We start from the raw sequence: 24,874 nt of genomic DNA on the forward strand, positions 1-24,874 counted from the left end.
CCTTTATCTTCTTCTCTGTCTGATTTTCCACCAGAGCCTTAAATTCTTTAAACCTGTCAAAGACTTCAGATTTCTTCTTAAGGAAATATATCCATGTATTCCTTGAGAAGTCATCTATAAATGATACATAGTACACAGACTTACCCAGTGATGGAACCTTCACAGGTCCAAACACATCACTTTGCACAAGCTCTAATATCTGTTTCGTCCTCTTACCACCAGAGGGGAAACTCACCCGATTTTGCTTCCCATACACACAATTTTCACAGAAATCAAAATCCAAAGAGCTATCATTCATACCTTCTACCATAACTTTACCATGAAGTCTTCTGGTGGGCTCCAGTATTGTAGCAATAATGCTACAACTCCTGGAGCTTCCTATCTCTAATTTTATCAACCCGGTAGTTCGTACAAACTTGGAAGCGACGGTGCTGTATGCACAAGTACTAGCTCTTGTCACAGCTGTCACTTGGTCAGCTGGCACAAGTCCGCTAGGGCTCAAGCCAACTTCTATATGCTCTCAGAAGAAGCTTGTTAAATGATGGACGAAGACTATCTCAGAGGAAATTAAGCTACTTTGCAAAAATGAATTGAAAGCCAACCAAAACATGGAAACCCTAGCTAACCCTAATCTGACTAGCTTAACCTCTAAGATGCAATGGGTGGAGTGCAAGTGTCTGGAAATGATGCCATTACTTCTAATGATGTGAAATGCATGAACTTAAACTACTTTTATTGAAAAGAACATGTTTTTGTATTTTTTCTTAAATGGTTGGAGTGATGATGATTTTGTTTCTTATTAGGGTTTGGTTGTGCAGAGGTGGTGCGAAAGGAAGGAAAGCTTGGGAAAGGTCAGGGGGGCTAGGAGCAGTCCCAGGGGATCCTTAGCATCAGTCCATAGAAGTCTACAACATTCGGATGCTCGGAAACCAAGTTTGCAGGCTCCTACAGGATGTCTGCAGGGGATCCTACAGGAAACTCAGGGATTCTACAGGAAGTCTGCTAACTTCTACAGGATGCTCTACCACGGGAGTTTTAGGTGATGGTGAAGTGATGGAGTGGTATGGGAGGATAGGTAAGGTGGAGATGGAGCTTGTGATGACTCAGGGGCAGAGAAATAGGACAGAGAAAGAGTGCACGAAGTGGTTGGTGGATAGAAGGATGGGATCAACGAAAGGTCAAAAAGATGAAGCTACGTGGGCAATGGAAGAGTTGGAAGGTGAACGAGCTGAACAGAGGTCAAGTAGGTGGCTTTAGGAGAGGTTAAGAAGAAGAAAAAGGAAGTAGAAGGATATGGAGCAGTGTAAATGAAACAAATTACTTATGTCTTGCACCAACAACGAGAATTCATTAACCTATGCTACCTGTGCTATAAACCTATGAACAGCAATGTAAACTGAGAAAAGAAACCGTGCATGGAGTGAAAATGAAGAAGTATGGTTCGAGATCAAAAGTGCATGGATGGATCTTCAATGAAAATGACTATGTTGCAGCTTCCATGGAAGTAAAAGACTGCGTTCTTTTTGGTGGTTGATATGGACTGCACCCCAATCCCTAAACAGAGATGGCAGTGAAGGCACTAACAACCCTTTTCTTGGAGCTCCAGTGGATTACAAACCTCCTATTCTGATCTAAACAACTGAAAGTGATTTAACCATGAACTAATCCTACGCAATTCTCATTAACCAAATCAAATCAGCAAACTGTATTCTTTGAAATGCATATCAAAACAAGGAAACACAATGCTGGAAAGAAAGGTAAATAACACTACAAGAAGAGGAGATCTATTGCTCTCAGGTTGGGCCCTAACCTGAGAGCTATAGCTCCCTTAAAAACTCAGAATTAGATCCAAATCTGCTTGCATTTATTCATAATCAAAAGTCTAATGTCATGCCAAAACTGGCTTACAAAACAAACAAAACACCGAGCTGTAACTCATGCTCAGAGATTACAATCGTAATTCCAAAAGTCAAAAAGCTTCTAACAAAGGCTACGGCCTTCATATTTATACAAAATGAGGATCAAGCTAGCTTCCTCCATTCGTGGAGCTTGGCTGTTCCAACTGAAAGTCAAACTGCTGTAAAACTGTTGATCCTGTAGAACGTGTTGGCTGCCTTTAAGCTCGGTGGGGAGAGCTGTTGGAGCTCGGAGTTAAGGTGACAATCACGAGGGAAGTCATTTAAAGCTGTAGACAACCTCCCTATGAACATGCAATGCCACCTTTGTTGTCTCCTTGTCTCCTTTTGCGTGGTCTTTTGCTCTCATTAATGCCAAGAACCTGAAATCATCATGTATTAGTCACATAGATATAATGCCTGCCCTTCTTCCTACAAACAACACGAATATACTAAGAAATGAATGCATAAGTGGTAAAAGATGAATGGTTGAACAAGGTAAGTAGGCCAATATGAGCCCAAATTGTACCAAAAATTGGGGCTCATCATCACCCCCCAGCTGAAATATTTGCTCATCCTTGAGCAACTTTGCTCTGGCTCCTCGTCTTTGGCCGAGAACTAGAGCCCGGAGCATGCTCTTCCTTTCCTGTTTTTGGTGGCCCTGCCTTTTCTGCCCCTGGTGGTGACGAGGGTGGCGCTTCTTCCCTCTTTTCCGTTTCCTTGAGCCGGGCTTCGGAAGCCGATTGGCCTATTTTTCGTGTCCAGGAAGTTATTTTTGGGCTTCCCCTCTCGGGGGTGGTCGATGGTTTAGAGGGGGTTCTTTCACTGGGTGAAGTAGGGACACCCCCTAAAATGGTTTGGCTGCTGGGTGGAGGCTGCGGCTTGCCCGTGTTTATTCTCTTACTTCTCCTGGCTTCAAAAGGTAGAGGGATCTCCCTCTCTCTCTTCTCCTTCGGCTTTGGAGGTGTACTGAGGGCGGCCAGCGCAGCTGCTGCCTCCCTTTCGAGAATACCGGCCTTCTCCTTCTTGCGTTTTTCTTTCTCAAGGCTCCTTGTAGAGGGCCCCTTCTTTTCAGATTTCGGGCTTCCTGTAGAAGCCCCTGCTTTACCCACTTCCGGGCCTTCTGTAGAAGATCCTTTCTTTACCAATTTTGGGCTTCCTGTGGAAGACCCTGTTTTAGCCACTCTCGGGCTTCCTGTAGAAGCCCCTGCTTTGGAAATTTTCGGGCTCCCTGTAGAAGCCTCTTTTTTAATGATTTTCGGGCTTCCTGTAGAAGACCCTTTTGCCAATTTCGGGCTTCCTGTAGAAGCCCCTGTCTCTGTTTTCGGGCTTCCTGTAGAAGCCTGTTTCTGCTTTCCTGTAGACACGGGTGTCTCCACCTTTGCTTGCTTAGCTGCATGGGTTTTGCTTTTTGGTTTGGTTGCAGGTGCTGACGAGGTACTTGGGCTGATGTGGACCACCTCAGCTTTGTCCGTTCTGCTCTTCAACCTCTTTTCTCTTGCTGATAAGATGGGTGTGCCACCTTTTTCTTTTTCATCCTTTTCCTCGTGCTCCTTCTTTTGTTCTTTCTTCTGCACTGTGGTCGGGGTCTTCTGGCCTTTTTCTCTCTTTCCCTCGGCCACTGCTTCTTGTTCCTCACTGCTGGAGGAACCACTTTCTTCAGTGAGCATCCTTATGTCTCCATCTCTGGTTAAATTCCTGAATGATTCCCATGAGAGGGGAACCTTATATGAATGAAGTGCATCCTCCACAAGAATTTTGATCAACCCATGGTGGGCTACCTGATCTGGTATGCCTTCTTTGAGCTTCGTAGCACACTCCTTCAAAGACTGTAGCAGGAAATAAGGAATGCTTAGTTTCTTTTCTACAGGAAGATCAATTCGGTGCCTTAACTCAGTGAGCAACCGAAAGTGATACCCGTACACGATGCTATAGCGGCCTTCACAGGTTATGTATTTCATGATTTGCAGGCTAACTTCGTTCCATGGTGGCAACAGACTTGTTCTTCGCACCCCATTTTTGTCCTCCGAGAATTCCTCCTCAGGTGGAAAGAATTCTTTCTTGGCCTGCTGGCTCAACTTCCGTTCTTCCTTATCCCACGGCAGACCCATTGGAAGTTCAGTGATTCGACTGATATATTGCGGGGTGAGCTTGAGGCTTAGGCCCCTGAAATTCACTGTGGCCAGTGTCTTGGATTTCGGCCTCAGAGCCTGCAAGAATTCTTCGGCCACTTCATCGTCGTAACCCTGCAGCTTATCACAAAAGGATATCCATTGTGCTCGTGTGAAGAGCTCTACCACCCCCTGGTTTTCCCTTAATTTGGCTGAGTCAGTGGGTTCTCGTCTAATAAACCCACCCGGCATGATAACACAGTTTTCTTAACCAGAGGTGGTGATTGTGGAAGAGATTTTGGTTTACTGAGACAGAGCGTAGAATGTCATGCACATAACCCACAAACTTATCCCTGAGGAACTTAACACAGTTTAATTACTCGACATCCTGTAGAATGACAGTATAGGCACAGCAGACAACAATTTCACCGTTTTTCTATGACCAGACTGTGGACGACAATTCTGCCACCTTTAATAACCAATTGCATGAAGAGTTCAGGGTTACCTCTTTAATTGGCCACCTTTTTACGTGAGGCACCCGCTTTCCTGTAGAAAACTGCGTTCCTGTAGGATGACAGCGTTCCTGTAGAATGATAGCGTTCCTGTAGAATGACAGCGTTCCTGTAGAATGCAGCGCGTGATTTTCGGGAGAGACTGCAGTCAGTCTGCGCCTTGGGTGTGCTTCTCAATTGTTATAATGGCCAAAGGCTCGGCGTATCACACTGCAGAAGGATCAGGATCGCCGCTCGAGTTCAAAACGGTGGTTGATAAATGCATGAGTGCAATCTAGCCGATTAGATTTTGAATTCGGCGGAATTCGTGGCACGGGGGGTGAGCTGTCCCCGCCGGACCGTTGGGTGACGTCACCCCATCATTCAACTGCGCGTTCACTTGCTGCCGCACCAATTCCCGCAGATCTGCCGCCGCCTCTTTGGTTAAACTCGTTCTCTTCGACGGGATCGCTCTCACGTGCACGCTGCCCATTCTTTTTGTCATGGCCGCCACCCACACATCCAACTAGACCATTAACTGGCCGACGTGGCCGGCCAAATGGCCACACAGCCGCTCAACCAATTCACCTTTACACTTAGCAATCAATCAAAGTAACATTCATGCAGTCTGATGGAAGGAAGGGTCGAGACACTTACCTGCGCGGCTGCACACGATGTTTCGGCTCGTTGGACGCTGATGAGTCGATTTACCTGCTGCTGGCGAACTTACATAGGTCCGGAGATCCCTGTTCACAAGCTGCCATCGATGGATGGGATGCTTCAGTTGCATGCGCCCACGTTTCCTTGCATATGGCCTGTGCTGTGAATGGTATCCACTCTAGCAAGTTTAACTGTTACAGGACTCCCGCGGGATGTCTTGGAACAGTTCTTCCTCCTTGGGTGCATGCTGCACGACGATGGATGGCCTCATGATCATGCTCTCGGAGCTTCTGGCTGACTGTGATGAATATGGTGTGATATCTCTAGCGCTTTTTCCATTTACATTTTGCTTTTTCTCGAGACTCATCGATCTGCTTTGCTGGTGCAGGTAACTTTGTTGCATGTCGACAAGGATGGTGGAGCAAGATAACAGCAATGTGCATGGTTGACAATAGTGGCATGCATGCGTCCCAACCGATCCTTAGCCGTTAGAGCACTTCATGAAATGGATTCTGGGCCATTCTGGGCTTCTACAGGAAGTTTCCTGTAGAAATACAGAGCTTCCTGTAGAAAATCTGCACCTTCCTGTAGAAACTCTGCGTCTTCCTGTAGAAGACTCAAGCTGTAATAAAATTGCACATACCTTGGAGAAAATGAGTATTCCTAGAGGGGGTGTTGGTGAGGTGTCCTGACTGCATGATGAGGACCCTTGGTTTTGAGTTGAGAGGCTTCCTCTCCTCCATAGAACACCTGCATGCAATTTTACATAATGAATCTGCTAACCTTGTTTTTTTCCTTTTCTCTTTTTTCCTTTTCTTTTTCTTCTTTTTTTTTTGAAAGATAACAGGGGCGCCTCAATGAGGTTTTCACCCTTGCCATCTGCCCTGAGCGCCTCGGAGAGGTTTTCACTCAAGGATCTTTTCAAATCTTTATCTTCTTTTCTTTTTTTTTGAAAGACAATAGGGGCGCCTCAATGAGGTTTTCACCCCTACCACCTGCCTTGGGCGCCTCAGAAAGGTTTTCACCCAAGGATCTTTATTATTTATTTTTTATTTTTATTTTTTTTATTTTTTTATTTTTAGATTCTTCAGGGTATGCCCAAAGCAGAGGCAGAACCCTTCTCTATGACCAACACTGCCTTCTCCATAGTTTTGATGAACTCTTGTCTTGAGAGAGGCTTCCTGTAGATCTTCAATCGATGCCCATTGACAAGCATGGGGATGGCTTCCTCATCAATGGTCCGAATAAGAACAGATCCATTGTCATGACATTTTTCCACTGAATATGGCCCTAGCCATCTGGTTCTCAGCTTCCCCTTGAAATCTTTGTATCTGGAGTCATACAGCAAAGCCCAATCTCCCGGCTGAAATTGCTTGTCATGGAGATGTTGGTCATGCCACACCTTTCTCTGAAGTTGAACCACTTCCGAGTGAAGGAGGGCCTGCATTCGGTGCTCATCCAGTCCATTCAGCTGCAATAACCTCTCTTGTTGTGCATGGATGAGATCTAGGTCCAGCTGAGCTGCCATCCTCAAAGTGTTGTATTCAAACTCAATGGACAGCAAAGCTTTCTTCCCATAGACCAGCTCATAAGGTGTGAAGCCGATGGTGGTCTTCCAAGTGGTGTTATAAGCCCATGTGGCTTCAACCAGGCGATCTGCCCAGTCCTTTCTGCTGCTGCTCACCACCTTAGTCAAGATCCCTTCTAATGCTCTATTGGTGACTTCCACCTGCCCGTTTGCTTGAGGGTGATAGGGGGTGGAAGTCTTATGCTTGATCTTGTGATGAGCTAGTAGATCTTCAACCAGGTTGGATGTGAACTGGCTCCCTTGATCGATGACCAGCTCTCTTGGATAGCCAAACTTATAGAAGATGTTTTCTCTTAGGAACTCAGCCACTTTTTCTTCTGTTGCTGCTTTGATTGCTTTAGTCTCTGCCCACTTTGTCAAGTAGTCAGTACACACAATGATGTAAGACCGTTGCCTCGAAGGAGGGTTGATTGGGCCCACAAAGTCCATGCCCCACTTCTCAAATGGCTCAAGAGTCACTTGAGGTTGGAGAGGCATCTCATCCCTTTGGGTCGGTTTCCCCATTCTTTGGCATTGGTCACACTGACTGACATATCTTCTGACATCTTGATGAAGTGTGGGCCAATAGTAGCCTGCCTGCAGGATTTTGAAGGCAGTTCTCTTTGCTGCAAAATGTCCTCCACAAGGCCCATCATGACAAGTGAGGAGGATATCAAAGACTTCCTCCTCCCTTACACAATGCCTTAAGATCTGATCGGGGCCAAGCTTGAACAAATTGCCCCCGATCCAAGTAAATGAGGCACTTTTTCTGATGATTCTGCTCTTCTCTCTTGAAGATAGGTGCGGAGGGAACTGTGCTGAAACAAGGTAGTTTGCTATATCAGCAAACCATGGAGAGAGTACTGAAATAGAAAACAGATGTTCATCGGGCATCTAGTCATCCACTGTTCCATCCTCATCTGCAGACAAATCCAATCTAGATAAAAAGTCAGCAACAACATTTTCTCTACCTGATTTGTCAACAATGGTCAAATCAAACTGTTGCAATAAAAGTAACCATCTAATAATACGAGCATTCACATCTGGTTTATTCATTAAATATCTAATTGCAGCATGGTCTGTATGTACAAAGGTTTGGTAGCCAGTAATATAATGTCGGAACTTGTTTAGTGCATGGACCACAGCCAAGAATTCTTTCTCGGTTACAGTGTAATTCAGCTCAGCTTTGGACAAGTTTTTGCTAACAAAGTAGATGGCATATGGAAGTTTTTGCTCAACTTGTCCTAAAGCTGCACCTATGGCTTTGTTCGAGGCATCAGTGTGGATGTGGAAAGGTAGGGCCCAGTTTGGACCTCTCAGAATTGGGGCTGACACCAACTTGTCCTTCATTTAAAGCCCTCTGACAATCGTCAGTCCACTTAAACTCCACATCTTTTGCCAACAGGCCAAACAATGGTGAGGCTAGCTTGCTGAAGTCTTTAATGAATCTCCGGTAATATCCTGCTAATCCCAAGAAACTCCGGACATCGCTTACCTTTTGAGGAGGTGGAACCTTCTTGATGAGAGCAATTTTGTTAGGATCCACCTGTAACCCTTGGCAAGAAATGGTATGGCCTAGCACGGTCCCTTCGGTCATTAGGAATTCACATTTTTCAGGACTAAGGGACAAGTTCATCTCAATGCATTTGATTACGACTTTTCCCAGATTGGACAATGCTTCCTGGAAGTTGGCCCCATAAGGAGTAAAGTCATCCATATAGATTTCCACTGCATCATGGACCAGCTCCGAGAAGATGCTCAAGACAGCTCTCTGGAAGGTAGCAGGAGCATTGCATAGCCCAAAGGGAAGAACTCGGTAGGCAAAGGTACCCCAAGGACAAGTGAAGGTGGTCTTATCTTGGTCTTCCGGGCTGATTTGGATTTGGTTGTACCCGCTAAACCCATCCAGGAAAGAGAAGAACTTCTTTCCTACCAGTCCATCCAACACTTGATCTATGAAAGGTAGAGGGAAATGGTCTTTCTTGGTAGCTTTGTTCAGTTCTCGGTAGTCCACACAGATTCTCCATTTCCCATTTTTCTTGGGAACCAACACCAGAGGGGACACCCATTCACTATCTGAGATGGGGTAGATGAATCCGGCATCCAACAGGTTTTGCAATTCTTCCTTGACAATGTCCTTAAGAGCTGGATTCATTCTCCTCTGGGGTTGCCTAACCGGTTTACAATCCTCTTTGATGTATATATGATGGGTACAGACCGAAGGATGGACTCCTTTCATCTCCTTATAGCTCCAAGCAAAAGCATCTAGGTGGCTGGCCAACAGGCTACATAGCTCCTTTTCCTGGGAAGGAGATAGGGAGGAGCTGATCTTCAATGCTCTCTCAGGGCCGAACTCCACATTCTTGACTCTGGGAGTAACAGGGTTGGTTGTACAAAGATCCACTAAGGTGCTAGCTTGGGCATCCTCCACCAATTTTTCTAAGGGTAGTGTACTGGAAGGTGGATTCTGGATCAAGGTCTCGATCAAGTCATCCTCGGTTGGGGGGTCTCTTCTAGTGGTATCTAAGGTGCACAGAGGTGCTGAGTACACCTCGTCTTCCTCTCCTTCCTCCAACCAGAGTGGTAAGTTATGCTCTAAGGAGGGTTGGGCAGGAGGGTATAGGACTAGCTGCTTGGACATGGGACCATTTTTTATGGTCATGTTTCCTGCACGACAACTTATGTAAGCATCTGCAGTAGCTAACCAAGGCCTTCCCAAAATGAGAGGATATCCAGTAAGCTTTGCCTTTGGTTGCAGAACCAGGAAGTCTGCAGGGTATTCCCAAGAGTCAATAGAGACCAAGACATCCTCCACAATCCCTTCGAGAGTCACAGTGGAGCGATCTGCTAGTTGCAGTACTGTCGAGGTCTTCCTCAAGGAACCCTGAAGATTGAGTTTGAGCATGGTATCCCTGGTCATCACATTAATGGCAGCCCCCAGATCAATCAAGGTGTGAGGTATGATGGTGCCATTGATGTGGACATCTACTACAGGACTTCCAGGATCTAGGTACTTTGGGCAGATGACTTGTCCTAGCATAAGGTCAGACAGTTGTCCTATGACATTAATGGTTGAAGCATCTTTCTTCCGCCTTCCTGGGTGTTTGAAGCACTTTTCCTTAACCAGTTTGTTGTATATTGGCACATCCTTGATGGCTTGGAGAAGTGGTATTTTCACACACAACTGCTTGAGCTCACCCAGAAGCTCATCCTCCTCTGGGTTGGGTTGTGTGGTGGCTGTTAGTCTCTCAGGAAAGGGTGGAATAGACTTTGGTTCACTTTCCTGTTTATCTTCCTCATCCTCTGGGGGAGGAGGTTGGCGATCTGGTAGAGTCTTTCCAGATCGAAGATTGATCTCCTAGATCTCCACAGCATAGGTAGGGCATGAGGTTTCCCCAGTGTATACCTGCTGGGCCTGTCTGTTGTTGGGGTTCGGGTTCGGTTGAGCAGGCATTTGAGGTTGCCTTGGAGGAGCAGGAGGTAATGACTGAGGTTGAACTGGTGGTGGAGGCAAAATGGCAGGAGGAGTGTTGTATTGGGGCCTCCACCCCGACTGAGGTGCATTCCACTGAGGCTGAGGCTGGGCATGCGAATGGTATGAATGAGAAGTAGGTTGAGTAGGGTACTGAGGTGGATAAGACCATGGAGGAGGCATGGACCAGGAAGGATGAGCAGGGGGACCCCAGGAAGGCATAGGAGTCGATTGGTTGGGGCTGTAATAAGCTTGAGGTGCCCCTTGCGTTCCCTGCTGATAAGGTCTAGATCCTTGTTGCCTCCTTTGGTTGAGGTAATAGAGAGGTTCAGTGGGAGCTTCTGTCCCTTGGTACATGGCTTTAAACCCTGGTAAGGCTGGACACTGATTTGTGGGATGGTCCTCCTCACAAACGAAACACACTTCAACCGAATGCAATGGGCATTCGTTCTTAGGGTGTCTCCTTGTTCACCTAGGGCAGAAGACAGCCAAGGCTCTCTCAGCTTCCTCTTTCTTTTGCTGGATCCTGAATGTGTCCAGCTGCATGGCAATGGTCTATCTCACCTCACTCTTGAGATCTTCTAATTGATTTGCAAGCTCATGTTTGGAGAAAGGGACACTAGTTGAGAGGAGGTTTCCTCTACCTCGTTTCCGAGCTGCCCTGGAGTGGTTTCTAAACACAATTTTGATGTCCTCATAAGGTAGTTGGTAAATGTCCCCCCCAGCTAACATGTGAAGGGTATCTAATAGGTCTTCAGGGACTCCTCGGAGCAGGACCAACTTGAGGGATTCAGGGTCAAGTGTGCACCTGGCCCGCTTATAGCTAAGTTGGAACCTCTCCTCATAATCCTCTAGGGACTCATCCTTTCCCATGGTCATCCGAAAGATTTCTCCCTTGGTTTCCTTGGACCTACAGTAATCCCTGTACTTGGTATTGAAATCTTGCTGCATCTGAGCCCAAGTGGTGATACTATTCCCAGGTAAACCCATGAACCAGCGCAATGCTGCATCCTTAAGAGTTGAAGGGAAGAGTTTCAGCTTTTGCTCATCTTCAGTATAGTCATAGGTTCTACAAAGGACAGCAAACTCAAACAGGAAGGTATCAGGATCTTCAATAGTCAGTCCATGGAAGTGAGGTAAGGCGGAGGGGCTAATGTTCTTCATTTTCATCTCTCCATTGGTCTCTCGGATGGGGAAGGCACCTTCTATTCTCTCATCTTCTCTTCTATTGTCAGTCATAGCTTCAGATGGAGTGGTCTCTAACTCTTCTTCTTCTATAGGATATTTGTCTATCTCAGGATGTTCACCTATAGGTTCTTCTGGGTCACTGTCACCAAAGAAGAGAGAAGGGTGACTCAGTGATGTGGTGGGGGTGTTTGGTAGGAATTTGCCTGATCTATCTCGGTTCCTACGAGGCATGAAATGGAAAAGGCTTTCTTTTTCTTTGGATTGTTTTCGCTTTTTTTCTTTGGTACCTGCAAAACTGAAACAGATTGATCTACAACTAACTATAAAAGATGCAGAATTAAACTGAAAGCAGGAAAGAACTAATCTACTTTGCTCAAATGAAATTGCAAGAATGGAAATGCTAGTCTACGCTTGCAGAAAGGAAATGCTAGTCTAGGAAAGCAGGAAATGCTAATCTATGAAAGCAGGAAATGCTAATCTATGAAAGCAGGAAATGTCTATGCTACTTTTGCAGAATGGAAATGAAATAAACTACTTAGGAGAAGGGAAGAGTAAGAAAATAGGAGAAAAGCAACAATTACTAATACTCTGATGCTTCCCCGGCAACGGCACCAAAAAGATGGTGGGCTCCAGTATTGTAGCAATAATGCTACAACTCCTGGAGCTTCCTATCTCTAATTTTATCAACCCGGTAGTTCGTACAAACTTGGAAGCGACGGTGTTGTATGCACAAGTACTAGCTCTTGTCGCAGCTGTCACTTGGTCAGCTGGCACAAGTCCGCTAGGGCTCAAGCCAACTTCTATATGCTCTCAGAAGAAGCTTGCTAAATGATGGACGAAGACTATCTCAGAGGAAATTAAGCTACTTTGCAAAAATGAACTGAAAGCCAACCAAAACATGGAAACCCTAGTTAACCCTAATCTGACTAGCTTAACCTCTAGGATGCAATGGGTGGAGTGCAAGTGTCTGGAAATGATGCCATTACTTCTAATGATGTGAAATGCATGAACTTAAACTACTTTTATTGAAAAGAACATGTTTTTGTATTTTTGCTTAAATGGTTGGAGTGATGATGATTTTGTTTCTTATTAGGGTTTGGTTGTGCAGAGGTGGTGCGAAAGGAAGGAAAGCTTGGGAAAGGTCAGGGGGGCTAGGAGCGGTCCCAGGGGATCCTTAGCATCAATCCACAGAAGTCTACAACGTTCAGATGCTCGGCAACCAAGTTTGCAGGCTCCTACAGGATGTCTGCAGGGGATCCTACAGGAAACTCAGGGATTCTACAGGAAGTCTGCTAACTTCTACAGGATGCTCTACCACGGGAGTTTTAGGTGATGGTGAAGTGATGGAGTGGTATGGGAGGATAGGTAAGGTGGAGATGGAGCTTGTGATGACTCAGGGGCAGAGAAATAGGACAGAGAAAGAGTGCACGAAGTGGTTGGTGGATATAAGGATGGGATCAACGAAAGGTCAAAAAGATGAAGCTACGTGGGCAATGGAAGAGTTGGAAGGTGAACGAGCTGAACAGAGGTCGAGTAGGTGGCTTTAGGAGAGGTTAAGAAGAAGAAAAAGGAAGTAGAAGGATATGGAGCAGTGTAAATGAAACAAATTACTTATGTCTTGCACCAACAACGAGAATTCATTAACCTATGCTACCTGTGCTATAAACCTATGGACAGCAATGTAAACTGAGAAAAGAAACCGTGCATGGAGTGAAAATGAAGAAGTATGGTTCGAGATCAAAAGTGCATGGATGGATCTTCAATGAAAATGACTATGTTGCAGCTTCCATGGAAGTAAAAGACTGCGTTCTTTTTGGTGGTTGATATGGACTGCACCCCAATCCCTAAACAGAGATGGCAGTGAAGGCACTAACAACCCTTTTCTTGGAGCTCCAGTGGATTACAAACCTCCTATTCTGATCTAAACAACTGAAAGTGATTTAACCATGAACTAATCCTACGCAATTCTCATTAACCAAATCAAATCAGCAAACTGTATTCTTTGAAATGCATATCAAAACAAGGAAACACAATGCTGGAAAGAAAGGTAAATAACACTACAAGAAGAGGAGATCTATTGCTCTCAGGTTGGGCCCTAACCTGAGAGCTATAGCTCCCTTAAAAACTCAGAATTAGATCCAAATCTGCTTGCCTTTATTCATAATCAAAAGTCTAATGTCATGCCAAAACTGGCTTACAAAACAAACAAAACACCGAGCTGTAACTCGTGCTCAGAGATTACAATCGTAATTCCAAAAGTCAAAAAGCTTCTAACAAAGGCTACGGCCTTCATATTTATACAAAATGAGGATCAAGCTGGCTTCCTCCATTCGTGGAGCTTGGCTGTTCCAACTGAAAGTCAAACTGCTATAAAACTTCTGATCCTGTAGAACGTGTTGGCTGCCTTTAAGCTCGGTGGGGAGAGCTGTTGGAGCTCGGAGTTAAGGTGACAATCACGAGGGAAGTCATTTAAAGCTGTAGACACCTCCCTATGAACATGCAATGCCACCTTTGCTGTCTCCTTGTCTCCTTTTGCGTGGTCTTTTGCTCTCATTAATGCCAAGAACCTGAAATCATCATGTATTAGTCACATAGATATAATGCCTGCCCTTCTTCCTACAAACAACACGAATATACTAAGAAATGAATGCATAAGTGGTAAAAGATGAATGGTTGAACAAGGTAAGTAGGCCAATATGAGCCCAAATTGTACCAAAAATTGGGGCTCATCATCTTCGAAGGCCCTTCTGTCCAATATGTCCAAGCCTTTGATGCCACAACATGGTCTTCTCTCCAGAGACCACTAGATTTTCAACTCCATTTTCAGGAACCATATAACTATTGCACCCATCAACAACAATGCTACCTTGCAGCTTGTACAGAGTTCCAATCCGAACTCCCCGCATCAATATCAGTTCTCCTCGAACCATCTTGTAGGTATCTTTCTCGAACACCGTCTTTACACCTGCATCATCCAACTTGCTTACAAAAATCAGATTTCTGGCCAATGCAGGAATATGTAGAACACTCGGAAGTGTTCTAACCCTTCCACCTTGCAACTTCAACTTTACTTTTCCCCGACCAATGATTCTAGCCTTCCTATCATCTCCTAAAAAGACATCACCACCATCGTATTTCTCATACTCGCAGAACCACTCTCTATGGGGAGTGAAGTGAAAGGATGCACCTGAGTCAATCAACCATGCCTCATGATCTACATGTGCACTTGAAGAAGCCAAGTACACATCCCCACCTTCATCTGAGGTGGTTTTCACCTCTGTAGAAGGAGCATCATCAAATCCCTTTCCTTTATCAGGAGCTTTAGATTTACAATCCCTTCTGAAGTGCCCTTCTTTTATGCATTTCTAGCACACCACCTTTGTAGGTTTTCCTGGAGATTTAGATCTCCCTCTAGATTTAGATCTCCCACTCGATGACTTATTTTTTTTTCTGTTCTGGGACCGACCTCGTACAGACAAGGAATCACCATTCTGGTTGTCCATATTTTTCCGTCTCATCTCCTCCGTCAGCAAGGCTGAGACTATTTCATCAAACTGCAAAGAAGTTGCATTGCTACCTATTGCAATAACCAGACTATCCCACGAATCTGGTAGAGAACACAACAGACTGATGCACTTATCTTCATCTGAAATTTTAATATCAACAGATAATAACTGACTTACCACAGTAGTAAACGCATTCAGATGCTCTGTCACCGAGTCTCCATCTTTCATCCTCAGGTTATACAGCTTTCTCCGCAGGAATAGTTTATTCACCAGAGACTTAGATTGGTACAAAGTCCCTAACTTGACCCACAAAGCCTTTGTCGTAGCTTCCCCTGATACATTCAGCAATACTGAATCTGAGACACACAATCGTATTGTGCTCTTTGCCTTCCGATCCAACTTCTTCCATTCTTCATCGGTCACTCCCGATGGTTTAGTACCCGGATCTACCGCGATCCACTGATCTTTATCCACCAACAGATCCTCCATCTTGAGTTTCCACAACTCAAAATTCTAACCATTGAACTTCTCAATCTCTATCTTTCCACTGCTCGCCATCTTCTTTCACCACCAGAATCGATCTCGCAGATCTCCCACTGAACAGGGTCTACCACAGGCCCGAGCGAAACCCCTCAGCAACAAAGGCGTCCCCTTGAAGCCAAAACAGCTCTGATACCAAATGTAGATTTTAACCCTATACAGAAATTACTTGCATACGAATTCTTAAACAAAGAAAATAAACAATGCGAGAGCATAACCCATAAAACACATATGCACAGAGATTTTTCCCTGGATCCCAAAACCGGGACTACCAGCTTGATTTTTCATTATGTTCCTTTCAATGTTACAATACATATTTACACATGCCGAAGCATCCAATACCATGGACCGAAAACCATCGTGTCCAATACCATGGACCGAAAACCATTGCGTCCAAAAAACATGTGCGAAAATCATGCACAAAACCATAGGTGGGTCCGCCCAACCTAACATATGGTCCAAAACCAAAATTTTCCGGGGCGCTGCCCCGGACCCCATAAAGTGGGATTACGGGGGCCCTTCAAACCCCCTATTAACTACGTGGAAAGAATATAACACAACCCAACAAAGTATGTGTGCTGTGTATCATTTATAGATGACTTCTCAAGGAATACATGGATATATTTCCTCAAGAATAAATCTGAAGTCTTTGACAAGTTTAAAGAATTTAAGGTTCTGGTGGAAAACCAGACAGAGAAGAAGATAAAGGCGCTGAGGATAGATAACAGTGGAGAATTTTGCAAGAAGGAATTTGAAGAGTTCTGTAAGAAGTGTGGTATAGCACGACAAAATACTACTCCATACACACCTCAGAAAAATGGATTTGAAGAAAGAATGAACAAGACGTTGATGGAAAGGGAAAGAAGCATGCTCAGTGGTGCTGGGTTAGGACGGGAATTCTGGGCAGAGGTGGTGGAGACTACATGTTACCTGGTCAACAGATCACCTTCATCAGCGTTAGAGGATAAGACTCCATAAGAGGTATGAACTGGTAAGAAACCCTCTCTTTCACATCTGAGGGTATTTGGATGTGATGCATATGTACATGTTCCAAAGGAGAAAAGAACAAAGTTAGATAGTAAATTTTAAAAGTGCATCTTTATTGGGTATAAGGATGGTTTAAAGGGTTATAAGCTTTGGAACCCAGTAACAAGGAAGGTTGTGCACAACCAAGATGTGTTTTTCATAGAGGTGAAGGATTTTATTAAACGTGAAGTCCAACCAAAGGAACCTGAGAAGATAGATTTTGAGCTAAAGAAGAAAACATCAAACTCTACAGCAGAAGAGAAATCAGAAGATGAAGAGCCACAAAATCTATTTGTGAGAAGATCAGTTCGAGAAAGAAGGCATCCAGAAAGGTACAGTCCATTTGCTTTCTATTCAAATTTTGCTTTATTTATTATTAATGATGATCCAAGAACTGTGAAGGAAGCAGTAGATTCAGAGGATGGAAAACTCTAGAAAGAGGCCATGGTTGATGAAATGGCATCTTTGCACAAAAATGAGGCTTGGGATCTGGTGGAGTTGCCGACTGGAAGGAAACCCATTAGCAACAAATGGGTGTTCAAGAAGAAGACGAATGCAGAAGAAAAGGTGGAGAAATACAAATCTCGATTGGTAGCAAAAGGTTATTCCAAGGTGTCAGGAATTTATTTTGGTGATATTTTTTCTCCTGTTGCCACGGTAGCATCTATTAGATTACTTTTATCTGTTGTTGCTACTTTTGATTTTGAAGTAGAATAGATGGATTTGAAGAAAAAATTCTCCACAAGGATCTGGAAGAAGAGATCTACATGAAGCAACCTGAAGGCTTTGCAGTGAAGGGTAAGAAAGAACGGGTATGCAAGTTAAAAAAGTCTTTGTATGGGTTAAAACAGTCACCAAGGATGTGGTATCAAAAATTTGATACATTTATACGGGGACTTGGCTTCACCAGAAGCAAAGCACATCACTATGTGTATTTCAAATTAATTGGTGACAGTGTTATTCATCTCATCTTGTATGTGGATGATATGTTGTTGGTTGGAAATGACAAAGAAATTATCCGAGATTTGAAGACCCAATTGTCCTCCAAATTCGACATGGAAGATCTTGGTGCTGCAAACAATATTTTGGGCATGTAAATTAAAATAGATTGGGCAAAGAGGAAGCTCTGGTTAAACCAGAGGAAGTATTTCAAGAAAATACTACAGAGGTTTAATATCCAGGATAGTAAACAGTGAAGGTTCCTATTCCTGTATGGGTAAAGTTATCTATTGAACAGTGTCCCAAGGCACAAGAAGAGGAAGAGAACATGTCCCGTGTTCCATATGCAAGTGCAGTTGGTAGCTTGATGTATGCGATGGTCTGTACTAGACCAGTCATTTTACATGTAGTGGGAGTATTGAGTAGGTTTATGTCAAAACTAGGGAAGGAGAATTGGACAACAGTGAAGCAAGTTTTCAGGTATTTCCATGGCACTAGTGATTATGGTTTTTGCTACCAAGGAAGACCAGGATTTGACAAAGTTTTGGATATCTATGGCTTTGTTGATGCAGACTAGTCTGGAGATCTAGATTAGAGAAGATCTACAAGTAGGTATGTGTTTAACCTATTTGGAGGTGCAGTCAGTTGGATGAGTAAGAAACAATCTATAGTGGCACTATCAACAACAGAGGCAGAATACATGGGAGCCACTCATGCAAGCAAGGAAGCAGTTTGGTTGCATAAATTGTGTTTAAGTATGGGGTTAGTACAAGGAGCTATAAGGATAGAATGTGACAGCCAAAATGCAATTTTCTTGGCAAAGAACCCTGCTTATCATTCAAATACAAAGTACATTGATGTTCAGTATCACTTTGTGAGGGATATGATAGAAGACAAAAAGGTGTTGTTGGTAAAGGTGGACACTTTGAAAATACTGCAGATGCATTGATAAAATTAGTGAGCTTTGAAAAGTTCTCTTGGTGTAGAGAAAAAATGGGCATTGCAGGGTTGGATAAATGACTAAGCTCTGTTGTGGCTTCCTGTGGAAAGAAAACAACAAGTGGGAGAATGTTGGGTTGTGTTATATTCTTTCCACGACTGGCTTTTTTTTGGACCCATGGTTTTGTCCATGGTTTTGTGCATGGTTTTGTGCATGGTTTTTGCACATGGTTTTGGGCGAGATGGTTTTCGGTCCATGGTATTGGATGCTTCGACATGTATATATATGTATTGTAACATTGAAAAGAACATAATAAAAAATCAATCTGGTAGTCCTGGTTTTGGGATCTAGAGGAAAATCTCTGTGTATATTTGTTTTATGTGTTATGTTCTCGCCATTGTTTATTTTCTGCTTTTAGAATTCGTATGCAGGTAATTTCTATACGAGGTTAAAACCTACACTTAGGAATATTAACATTGTTCAAATATTTCTTCCATATCTTCACGAAATATTGATATGTAATAAATCGACCATTTCCTTCAACACCTTCTTCATATTCTTTATATAAGTTGTAGATTTCTTGTCTTGAGAAATTATTTGGAATATGTATCGTGTCTTTATTTGGAATTCACTCTCCATGATTTGAAAATAAGTATTTCATCCATGGCATTGGAGTATTTGATAATGGCCCAAACTCTCATTTATGACATGCATCTGAATAAAATGTGGGATCCTTTTCCAAATTTTCTTGGATTCTTGACAGACATAAATTACCAATTGAATGAAACATTCTAAAAGCCTTTCTATAGATACATAAAGACCCAATATGATAATCATAACCTGACAAGCATCCAACTAAATATGAATTTTGCATGCTTTTATTCATTGACAAGTATCTCTTCCTTTTCTCCAATGCAAACTTGAAATCCATATGTTTCAAGCAATCCTTTCAACAACATTCACTTGAAATGAGAGCACTAATAGAACTTCTTCTCATGAGATATTCTACTCTACCCCTTGTATAACTAGAACATCTTGGATTGATATGAAAAGGTCTGCTCCTACTCCTCGATACAATATTTGTTGGGAACATCTCCATCATTGAATCATCATCATCTGCATAAAAATTTTCATCATCATTAGGAGGAATATTATCCTCACTATGATCATTTTGAACATAGTTAGAAAATTCATCACCATCATTGTTCGAAAAATATTCATTACCATCCTCATTTTCAGGAAGTTTTTCACTACCATCATTTGTGCTTTTGAAATACCGACTTGGAGGATATTCTTCATCATCTTCATCTTGCCCTTCCTTGTTAGAAAAATAGAAGAGAGAGCAGAGAGCGATTACACACAACACAAATCGCACTTGATACTTTTATTGATCACCACAGGTACAAATATATAGGACACATATTACTGACTTCGGCACAACTAAATCATCATTACAACTCACACATTGGAATCAAGAACTTCTAGACTGACTCTTCATAACTCCTAACAACAACTACACATGACATGGAAGCATTACTTCCAACACCCTCCCTTAATTCTTACATGAACAACATTGAAAACACATATTACAACAAAAAATATAATATGTCTCACTGGTCTTCATCGACACTCACATCCACTCTAGAATTTCGTAAACTCTGCTCTTTCACCACCACATATTAGAGCTGTTACTTGACCTCCATTTAAAACATAATTGCCTATGACCATCATTGATGAACTTTGCAAGATCAACAATATTGACAACTCGGCTCATTGGGGCTTCTGCGATAAGAGTCGTCAAGTAATGAACCATCCTATGGACCAACCACCATCTGTCAGATATTTCTCTTTTAGCTATCCGTCAGTTGATAGGATGGAGGTCTAGATATTGAAAGTGCTCAAGAGTTGATCAAACAACTTGACCTTACTAACACACAAGAATTTATGTTTCGGACGTCGGGGCTTCTAGTTTAAGAACCACCAACCCTTTTTATAACCAAAATTACTAACACACAAGAATTGAAATTTTGTACACCGAGGCTTCTAGTTTAAGAACCATCAATCTTTTTTATAACCAATAAAAAAAACACACAAACACCAACACAATATCTCATATTTTTTTTACACAACACCCAAACCCAAAAATAAAATAAAAAATCAAATATACCAATCAGCCTTCAACAAGCTAACAACGCCAATACTTTTTAAATCAAAATTCATAATTAATAGTCTCGCTCCTAATGGTTCCAAGCCTCAATGATGCAGAGGAAGTTATGTCGGAAGATATTCCTTAGGCGGCTGGATCTGGCTGTGGCAATCCCAAAGTTGGCCAAATCTGGTTGTGGTAGCGGCACTATAGACTATTTGTGTAGTGGAGGTCGTCATGCTAGAGGAGAGGAACTGCTAGAGAATTTAACGTAGAAAGACAATGATTCTTGAGGGAGCTACTGATCTAGATTTCTCTCTTTTTCTTCTTTCAAATCTGAGATATGTGAATCTGATTCTTCTCCCACGCTACCAACAACAACTTGACTCGCACTGCAATTTAGCTTACAACACAAGGAAACATTGTCTCTTATGCTCTCATACTATTTGTTGCTCGTCAAATACCCATTGGATGGTATAGATATTCATGAGGCACATTCATAGCAACTTTTTTTCTTGCTTTCGTGTATCTCAAAAGCAGGCACTTTTTCCAGCAACTTTCATCGACTGGGAATTTCTCACTAAATCACCATTCATCGCATTACTTCCAAGCAAAGATGGGAAAACTCAACTCATACTCTTGTTCTCATATTTCAATGGATTGGTTGTGGAAAAAAATTGAAACATAGATCTGTTGCTCCAGAGTCTTGAATCGAGATCTAGATTCCACGCTACAGAACTTCATACCACCTATATTGTAGATCAGAATGGGAAATTTAACAACATTCTTTCACAAGGATGACAATGCTATGATGCATAGATCTACCCTGAAAACAACTTCATGCACTTGAATCTCACACCCGATGGCTTATGCAGCGTTGGAGATAATTCATACACCCAAATCTCACACTCGACGACTTGTGCAACGTTGTAAATAATTCATGTGCTCATATCTCATACTCGACGACTTAAGGAGCATTGGAAATAATGGAATTCGAGAATATAAAAATATCACTCACGCTCAAATTTCAAATTACACAATGAGAATTATACACAATGACCAAAATGTGAGATACACCATGCCACACTAGTCGACATTTATGGTAATAGAAATGAGACATTAATTAAGAAACAAATTTGCACAATTAATTAAGCTTCATTAATCTCAACTTGACTTTGATACCATGTTAGAAAAATAGAAGAGAGAGAAGAGAGTGATTACACACATTACAAATATCACTTGATACTTTTATTGATCACCACAGGTACAAATATATAGGACACAGATTACTGACTTTGACACAACTAGATCATCATTACAACTCACACATTAGAAACAAGAACTTCTAGACTAACTCCTTGTATATACTAATGACAACTACACATGACATGGAAGCATTACTTCCAACATTCATCAGTGCTATCCTCATAGTCCTTAGAATTAGGACTAAATGGAAAATTTGACTCTATTTATTGGATATTCTTCATCATGTGCTTTGTCAATGTTGCTCTCATAGTCCTTAGGATTAGGACTACGGAGAAAATGTGACTCTTTATTTACTGGAAATTCTTTATCTTTCCCTTCGTCACTACTACTCTCGTAGTCCTTAGGATTAGGACTAAGTGGAAAATGTGTCTTTAAATTTACTGAAAATTCTTCATCCTACCCTTTGTCACTGTCACTCTCATTGTCCTTAGGATTAGGACTAAGTGGAAAATGTGACTCTTTATTTACTGGAAATTCTTCATCCTTCCCTTCGTCACTACTACCCTCATAGTCCTTAGGATTATGACTAAGTGGAAAATGTGACTCTTTATTTATTGGAAAGTCTTCATCCTAGCCTTCATCACTGCTGCTCTCATATTCCATAGGATTAGGACTAAGTGGAAACTGTGACTCTATTTATTTGAAATTCTTCATCCTTCCCTTCATCATTGTTACTCTCATAGTCCTTAGGATTCGAACTAAGTGGAATATTTGACTCTCTATTCATACTGAAAGAATTTTCGTTATATTCATCAATATGAATAGAGTTGTTACGCGACGAAGATGTTGATGCTTCACAAAACGAAACTTCATTATCAGAAAAATCCATGGCTTTCAAACAAAAGAGGTTGAATGATACAAATGCACTCTCTCCTAATGATAATATATGTCTTAAAGAATGAAAATTTCCTTCAAAAGTTTCCCTCCAAAAATTTTCGCCGAAAATTTTCCCTCCAAAATTTTCTTCTACAATTTATTGAAAATTTTCTATTAAAGGTTTCTCTTGAAATTAATAATTTAAACTAAATCTTTAAACTAAAATTTTAAAATAAATCTTTTACTTAAATTAATATTTTGCTTAAACTATATAGCATTTACTAGACAATTGATTTTTTATTTTTATTTTTATTATATCTTTTATTCCACGTGTAACATAAATTACTATATCGCCATAATACAAACTATATATTAAGTTTTTATATAAAAAAAAATTAATACCACATTCACGAAGCGATAAAACAATTCCATAGTTTCCGCTATATAATAAGTTTCATTATCACGATTCCTCACATCAAATCAAGACTTCTCGAGGTTTCGTTAAAAAACTTGGAGTGATTTTGTGGAGTAACTACATTTTCATCGACAACACATTCAATAGGATATTATTGCATTTGAAAGGTTATTTTCCCTTTTAATGAGTGTAGGTTTTAAACCCCCATAAGTTTACTAGTAGTTATGTGTCAGTTGGGTTGTTATGTTCATGCAGGATACCAGATAAAAAACACATTCCATTAAAAAAGAAAAACATTTAGTTAATGAAATATAGATTCCTTTTAAAAATAAAAAAATTCACATGGTCCATGCTTACCCGACAACCCCCTGGTAAGCAGGGGGGCACTATGTCACCGGTGGACGCGGTGGTCCCAGTCATGGGCATGCCCGCCTATAGTACTTTTGGATTTCGAGGTACGATCGACAGGAGCCTATACCTGTGGATGAGTGTGCCTGGTTGTGGGTGTGCCCGCTTGCGTCACAGCGAGCATGCAGCACAACCGTTGTGTTGCAGGTGGGCACATCCATGGTAGGGTGTGCCCACTCTGTCATGGGTAGGCGCACCTACCCCCAGGCACAAGTCTGCATGCCTATTGTGCTGCATGCGACATGCCCACAGTCAGGCGTACCCGCCCACGAGCATGCATGTTGTGCCGTAGGCAGGCATGTCCACAGTCGAGCATGCCTACCTATGGCACAACATCCCCCTGGCATGTCCCCTGCCTGTCAAGGAGTTGATTCTCATAATCGTCAATTGGCTTGCCAAGGGACCAAGGACAAATGTAAAAAAAAATTAAGCAATGGGTTTTTTTTTGTACCCTATATGAACCTAACATCCCACTTGTCATGGGGGTCATTGTGCATGTTTATGGTCTTTTTTCGTTTTTTAATTTTTCTTTGTTTTGTTTGTTTACTTAAGATATTGGTTTTTCTGTAATTTACTTATATATATATATATATATGAAAATGGCATCAAGGAAGGTTTTTGTGAATCTTTCTGGACCTAAGACAGCTAAAGTTGAAAGCTGGAGGTGGATCCTCAAAAAATACTGCTGAACAAACCTGAACTAATCTAATAACTAGAAATCTAGCAAGTGCCTCTAAGTATAAGAAGTTAGTTTCTTACTGGAAGAAATCACAAGAAGTGAAGTGTAAAGAATATACATGGTTTGTGAAAGATAGAGAAGGTGAACAAGATCTGTAGATATATCTATTATGTGGATATTATTTACAATGGTGGAAGTTATGAGGTGTTGGGAAAAGTACTAGAGATGTGTTTAATACCTGATACTGAAGTTTTTAATGTACTTACGAAACTGCCCAAGTCACATGACAAGATTAGATATCAGTTTGTATTGTCAATGTATGACACAGCGGATGATTCCGCAAGGATGTGTAAACAAATCATAAATTACATTGCACAAGATATCGTAAGTATTGTTATTTATATTTATCTGTTTTGCGTTATTGTAACTATATCATTATATCTTTTATAACTTAGGTTTTATTGACATATGATATTTTTTTGACATAATTTTATTGAAAGTTTTTCAATTATGTTCGGAGGAATTTATTTTATAGAGTGAGATATTATGAATGTTGTCGGCAGTTTCTACTCATGGTCAGAAGAAGATATGGAAAACAAGAAAAAGAAATTACTTCACGATGCTACAAGGCTACATCCAAGGGATCAACAAAGAATGTCTATAATGGATAAATTTAACAAAGCTAGACATGTTAATTTTGAAGATGAGGAAGCTGAACCTGAAGAATATGTTGCCATTACTAAGGATGAGATTAGAACTGATGTTAGAAAGGATAAGAACCATAAAAGACCAAAAGCAAAAATTCCCAA

Source organism: Pinus tabuliformis, chromosome 9 (genome assembly GCF_031772625.1).
Source record: "Pinus tabuliformis cultivar Carrire ecotype Pingquan chromosome 9, CPIR1, whole genome shotgun sequence".
NCBI classification, from domain to species: Eukaryota; Viridiplantae; Streptophyta; class Pinopsida; order Pinales; family Pinaceae; genus Pinus; species Pinus tabuliformis.